The sequence below is a fragment of the Muntiacus reevesi genome, chromosome 1, assembly GCF_963930625.1.
Source record: "Muntiacus reevesi chromosome 1, mMunRee1.1, whole genome shotgun sequence".
Taxonomy (NCBI): domain Eukaryota; kingdom Metazoa; phylum Chordata; class Mammalia; order Artiodactyla; family Cervidae; genus Muntiacus; species Muntiacus reevesi.
Window position 1 is genome coordinate 27,745,221 of NC_089249.1, and position 6,925 is coordinate 27,752,145.

Below are 6,925 nucleotides of genomic sequence, written 5' to 3' on the forward strand. Positions count from 1 at the left end.
GTTAAATTACTTAACTCCCCTTCTTCAGACTCCTCACTATGGTATTCTTTAGTAATAGCTGCCATCATTTATTAAAAGTCTATGTACCAAATGTGTCATTATTATTTCTATTAACATTTTCTAATACTGACAAAAATTCCATAAGACAAACACCAGTACCACCATTTACAGACAGGAAAATAGAGACCCAAAACCGTTAAATTTCTTGTCAAGATTAGTCTGTAATGAATAGCAAAGCCAAGATTCAAATTGAGGGTATGCAGCGTTCCAAAGTCCGACCCTTTTTTTTTTTTTTTTTATCATCCAGGATGGTGCTTTTTAATTCTGAGAGAAAAGAACTATGACTTCTTTAAAATTTAAACTCAGTCAGGATCCCATCTGGCTTCAAGTAACAGACCCAACTTCTGTGGTAGATCAAATGGAGATTTATTTTTCTCAAAATAAATCAAAAGGTGGGCAGACCAAGTCTGGTACAGTGTTCCAGAAGGCCATCAGCTTCCCAGCCCACTTACCCCTCAAGCTTCTTGAATTTGGTCACAAGACGGCTTCTGCGTTTAGAAAACAGCATCCATTATCCTGGAAGAAAGAACGAGAAGCACGAAGAGGAACAGCCCAACAGGCAAGAGAGTCTGTGGGAGAGCCCCTCCCAGCTACCTGCATCTTATTGGCCAGAACGATGTCATTTAGGCACCGCCCAGCTGCAAGGGATTCTGGGAAATCAAGAATTTGCTGTATGGGTTGTTTTTTTTTGTTTTTTTTTAACTGACCACCAGTAAAAAGTGGGAAGGATGGAAACGATTGCTCACCTAGCTGTGTCTGCTCCACAGGGTAATGTAGAGTGCAAGTCATCCTAGAGAATCAAGGTACCTTGAGAAGAAAGCAATAAAAGAACTTCAAGTCTATGTTTAAAAGCCCTCTTGGTTGGGCAGTCACCCGCTGATGGGGGTGGAGGTCGGAAGAATGTGAAAGTTTTACAGACGCATCCAAGCAGCTGATCCAGAGGAAAAACACTGAAACCCAGGTAACTTCACACAAACTGTCCTGGCGGACACATAAGTTCAATCAGTATTTCCTGTAAGCCGTCCCTGTTTCCCTTCCTCCCACTCACTCGCTGTCCAGAGTTACTTTAGATGAAAACTTACAGGCTCCTCTGACTCTTCCATCATTCATAAGAAAAAGTAGAGGGTGCTCAAATTTCAGTTCAAGCAAAATAAAATCCCCGACCATGTGTTGGTAGGAGAAGCATTATCTTTACAAAAAGATAATGGTTCCAGGGATATTATTTATGCAACCACTGCCACACTCTCAAGCTATTGTATTAAGAAAGTAGGTCAAAGAGTTTTAGCCTGTTTACATTTTCTTTCAAAGTTCAAGCTTTTCTCATAAAAACCTCATACAATTCTGTGATGAGAAGATCATATTTGTGAAAAGATATATATGGAGAGAAGAGTGACAGAAAGCCAGCAAAAGGACTTCTGTGAGCTATATCCTAGGCTCACAGGAAATACAAGATGACCTGAAACCATATTCAATAATACGGTTCAGAGTAACATGCATGCAAAGGAAGCAGTAAAAGAGTTCCCCATGGGCCTACCTACTTCTTCCCAAGAACTACCTGTGTGCCTAAAGAATTTGGCCACTTACTTATGAATGGATTAGTCACTGAAAACAGCATCTTTAGTCTCTCTCTCATCAGGTAAAATTAAGTTTTCCTTTCCTACCCCACACGCAACACTAGGAATCAGCATATTGGCTCTCGAACTTGCATTTGTTTTTCTGTCAAATGCTTAATTTCTGTAAGTGAAAGGAGAGGTAAAAAGACCTTACTCTGGAGTTCAAAGGATGTCCACAAAATCTACAGCCAGCCCCCAAAGTTATGGTATTTGACCTTCTTCCTTCATGGACCGTATCAGTGAAACGAGTCTTTACCAGAATGACTGATATTCAGTGCAATCTGAGTTTGCACAATTCCTTCAGTCAAGGGCATTTTTAGGTGCACCACCACCTGATGTTTCTATTCTGAACTCATTACGTTTGCCAACAAAAACAAGGACGTGAATGTGGGCCAGTCAAACTGTGAGTCACACCAAGTTCCAGGGAGACATGCAACCAAAGTTCCGTCACAAACTAAGACAACATACCCACCTGGATCCCTCAGAGCCCAAACCCACATTTCAGAAACAGAAGCTCTCCAGAGAGAAGTGGTAGAGGTTTCACTCAAACCCTCCTCTTCTTCAAAAGCTGCCTAATGAGTGCATAAACTTAAAACTCCTGCAAGGGCCCACTTTTTCATCTAAAATCCAGTTGTTTGGTGTCTTAGATCCTTAAACATGGGACCAAGTATTGATGTAAAAGAAACCCTCACCACTTGGCTTTTTGAAACATCAACCAATGCCAAACCGGCATCAATAATTACTGTTTAAATAAAGAGTGTAAAAGAAATAGAAGAGTCTTTTTATTTTCTAGGGTAGGTTAGTTCAGCTTTGTTTTTTTAATCCATTAGCTCCATTTAATGAAGCACCAGTCTTTATGGTGGTGATATATGTGACAAAAGTTGTAGGTTTTTGGCTAAGAAAATCATTCTGACATGCACGGAGATGCATTTGAGAAACTGATGACATAATACACTACAGATTCAAGGAACTACATAAGCCCAGAGTAGTTATTGTATAGTGTCAACATGGGGGCAGTTTGATGACTGATTTAATTGTGAAATTATCAACTTCTAGTTGAAGGGAAATGCTGGCCAGAGGACAGACACTTTGTTTCCTTTGTCCTAAAACAACAGCCAGTGTCAGTAACTTTAAAAGCTTTGGATCTCATACTTAAACCCATCTGTTCCATCATAGTTAAAAAACAACAGTAAAATCATGGTTTCCTGAAAGATTGCACAATCGGATGCTCAACTGGGATTTTTTTTTTCTTACTTTCAAAACTAATAATATGACTTTCTAAGGAAATCTTTGGGAATTAAAAAAAAGTCATAATTATGTATTGGGTTGGCCAAACAGTTTGTTTAGGTTTTTTCCATGTTACAGAAAAACTCAAACTTTTTGGCCAGCCTAACACTATCTCTCGCCTACGTGTGCACCTTGAAGGAACATTTCTTTAGTAAAGAATCAAGACACAGACCCAAATGTGAATGGATATTCATACATTCCCTCACTCATTCATTCACTGTTTTGAAAAGGTAATTCAAATCAGATTAGAAACACGTAATAATATCTCTGAAAAGACAAGAGTGATGAATTAGGTCATTTAGTTAATAGTTTGAAAGATGTGCTTTTGAGGCTATAGGTATTTTTAAAAATGGGAGATGAGAACCTCAAAAAGTTACTTTTAATGTGACAAATTACCAACATAATCTAAATTAGCTACAAAAGTACAAATAGTTCATGAATATGAAAGGTTTTAAAAAGAAGTCAGCTAGTCAGTAACTGAGGGGGTGGAAATGACCTTGTTCTGATTTATCTCCTGCAAGCACAGTGAGTGACAGAAAGACTACCTAAACAGTTAATGAACTCTCTCTCACTGAACTTGTTTCCAAAAAACAACTAGAATGCCCTTGAAATTAGGCACTCTTGATATGTAACAACAGTGTGCCCCGAATTTCAAGTCAACATCTGTCCACAAAGGCCAGATTATCCCATTTTTTAAAGGAGCTATAGTAACTATGATAGTTGCTGGTCAAAGAATTTAACCAAATCCTGATCCTACCTTTCTCAATAACTCAAACATCTTTCAAGTTTTGTCCTTTGAACATATTGTGTTTTAGTATATCACATCTGCCTCCTACACACAGATGGAGAAAGAGAAATGTTGGTTAAAAATAAGTATGTAAACTTAAAGGTTGCTACTCAAACTGTGAATGCAATTTAAAGCTTTGTTATATTCAAGTCCTTAAGCAAGGACTCATTTCTTGGAAAGAATTGTAAATCTGAATTTGGAGAACAAGATAACATCCTAAAGATACTACTTGACTGGTTTTTGCAGCTTTCTTTGGGTTTTACAAACAACAGTCTGAATACTCCAACAGTCAAGCCTTCAGAGAGCTCTCACCAGCCCACAGGAATTCCACCTCACCTCCTGGACCTTCCTGCTGAAAAAGTGCATTGGAAAATACAGTGTGTTTTATGTACTTCTGCTCAGATGGTAAAGAATCTGTCTGTAATGCAGGAGACCTGGGTTTGATCCCTGGGTCAGGAAGATCCCTTGGAGAAGGGAATGGCTACCCACTCCAGTATTCTTGCCTGGAGAATCCCATGGACTGAGGAGTCTGGCAGGCTACAATCCACAGGGTCACAAAGAGTCAGATTGGACTGAACAAATAACTCTTTTCACTTTCACAGAACATAAATAGCAAAGATTCAGTCACCATTATTTCAGTGACATTAGGCAATTTCTGTTTCTCAATCCAAAACACACACCAAAATTAAAATATACAGGCTTTTTCAGTGAAGCACACCTCGTCTTTGCAAAAAATCTACTCTTAATCCATCCTGTGCTAATTAAAAATTTAAAGAACAATACAGATCCAGGTGTCTTATGCATGCGTGCATGGATGTGTGCTCAATCACTTCAGTCGTGTCCAACTCTTTTGCAACCCTTTGGACAGTAACCTGCCAGGCTCCTCTGTCCATGGGACTTCCCAGGCAAGAATACTGGATCAGTTTGCCATTTCCTCCTCAAGGGGATCTTCCCCACCCAGGGACTGAACTCATGTCTCTGGTGGTTCCTGCACTGCAGGTGGATTCTTTACCACTGAACCACCAGGGAAGCCCTTAGGTGTTTTATAAACAACAGCAAAACAAAACACCTCTTTTTTGCCCTGCAACCTAACTGGTATCTGGCTAGAAAGACGGAGGACCCCATCAACAAAGTCCCGTGTCTCCACACTTCCCAACCTGGGTTTATTAGATGTAATATTGTGGCTTCTTTCTTTCCTCCTCTCCCGGAAATGCCCTGACGTACAGGCACCTGGGATGCAGCTTTTGATTCACAAAGAAGTCCACGCCCGTTTCCTCCCAACCTGGCAACAGAAGGATTCTCACTGCTGAGGCACTCCAGTGAAAGAAAAGGGAAACTTGACTTAGGAGTCCCAGCCTAAATACTTTCTTTGCTTCCCCAAAAGAAAGAGCCTTCAGCACTGGTTAAGTGAGGGGTCTCAATCAGCATATGGGGTCAATTTTTTCCCCAGAAAGTCAACCATACCCAGTTAGTGACCTGGGCACACAAAATCACCAAGCAAGAAAAAGCTAAAGGGTTTGAAACCGGAAATAAACAGAAAAACAGAATTCTATACTTCTACTTATCTAAATATCCTTTTGCTCCCAACAGGGAGTTCCTTTCCCTAAATACCGATCTGGGACACGAGATCAAGTTCTTCTTCTATTGCTCCCTGCAATTTTTATTGAAAGGAAGGATTTGTTTTGGCCCCACATGTTGAAAAATTCATGTTCCTATAATTAAGAGTTTGTTTGCCACGCCTTCAGCCACATTTCCCTGTTAAAACTCCCTTCTCTAAAAAGGATCCATGAAAACAACTACCAGCCCTCATTCTTCTCTCAAACAGCCACAGAAAACAGTTATGAAGGTTCTCAACAGCCTATCTAACCTTTCCAGATCACACGTTGGCAACCAAAGGGATCCTCCGTTAAGATGTCAGAGAAAAAGAACCGGCGTTGAAGCATGCCCCCAAGAGACCGGTTTTCCCACAAGCTCATAATTAATACACTCCAAGTGAATTTCTCACGTTCTGACGGAACTATAGAAAAGGATCTCTTATATTATGATATAAAAAAATATGAATATCAATGACAGACTTTCATTTAAATCAACAAGTAATAGACCAGAGGGGAGCCAATAAAACACAAAAACTTTTGTTCTCTCTCATTATAATTTTTGAGTCTATTTCATAACTAGCTATTTCATAAACTTTTTGTGACATTTTAAAATAACACCCCCCTACACACCACACACACACACACACACACACACACACACACACACACACACACACACACACACACACACACACACACACACACACACACACACACCACACTTCTCTGACTGGGGTTCTCAAGTATTATTAGGAGTCTGGGGAGGGGGCGGTGTTTAAGGACACAGACAAGATCTCACACGTCCAATCCTGGAGGTATTTTTCACCTAAAAGCTAGTTGGGAGCCCCAGGAGTTAAGCTCTACCCCACCCACCAAAAAGTGCCCGCTCCCACTGGGAAACTGGAGTGAGCTGGAAAAGGAAATCGAGCGGGGAAAAGGAGGAGCAGCTGCAACCACACAACGATGCCACTACCCTCGGGTCCCCGAGAGGAGCCCAACGCCCTTACCTGGGGGGAGGAGAGCCGCCAGCACGAGTTGCAAAAGTTGTGCTTCACCTTCGCCCGGAGTTCAAAGCGCCGGCGCTCCGGCCCCGCCGCAGGCTGGCTGCCCCGAGTCCTCTCTCGCCCCGCTCCCGCCTTCCCCACCCTCTCGGCCCTACACCATGTCAGGAATCCGGGCAGGCACCGAGCTGGGAGCTGACATCACTCCCAGTCCCAGGTACCTCCCCTCCCTCGCGCCCTCCCACCGCCCTCCCCGCGGGAATGAGCCAAAGAGAGCGCGCGGGAGGGGTGTCGGCGCGCCGCGGTGCGCGCTGATTGGGCCCGCGGACTGTCACTCAGAGGAGCCCTCTAATTTTACACATTCCTCTCTGAGCCCGGCGCTGGGCTGGAAGTGGGTGTTGATGGAAAAAAATGCTGCCTTTCCTGCTATCTGTAAGGGAAGGAGAATCATGGTACGAGGAAGATCCTTGCGGGTGGTGATTTAAACTTTTCTTGGCTCATTTCCCAATCCCCCAGGTCAGAAACGAAACTAACCTATCCAAGCCCTCCTTTGAAGGAAAAACAGTCGCCTGTGTGTCACGG

The 6,925-nt window shown here is 42.2% G+C and overlaps 1 protein-coding gene across 7 annotated transcripts in view; it reads right to left on the reverse strand.

Moving 5' to 3' along the window:
- Nucleotides 1–6,518, reverse strand: part of PPFIBP1 (PPFIA binding protein 1) — a 197,129-nt gene extending 190,611 nt beyond the window's left edge. For 4 of the 7 annotated variants that reach the window (XM_065940004.1, XM_065940003.1, XM_065940001.1 and 1 more), the window contains exon 1: nucleotides 6,350–6,518. The gene's annotated coding sequence lies outside the window, so the exon portion shown is untranslated. Of the gene's footprint in view, nucleotides 1–512; nucleotides 577–806; nucleotides 824–6,349 lie in introns of those variants that run through there. The other 3 variants (XM_065939965.1, XM_065939981.1, XM_065939972.1) reach the window with 2 other exon arrangements.
- Nucleotides 6,519–6,925: the final 407 nt, after the last annotated feature.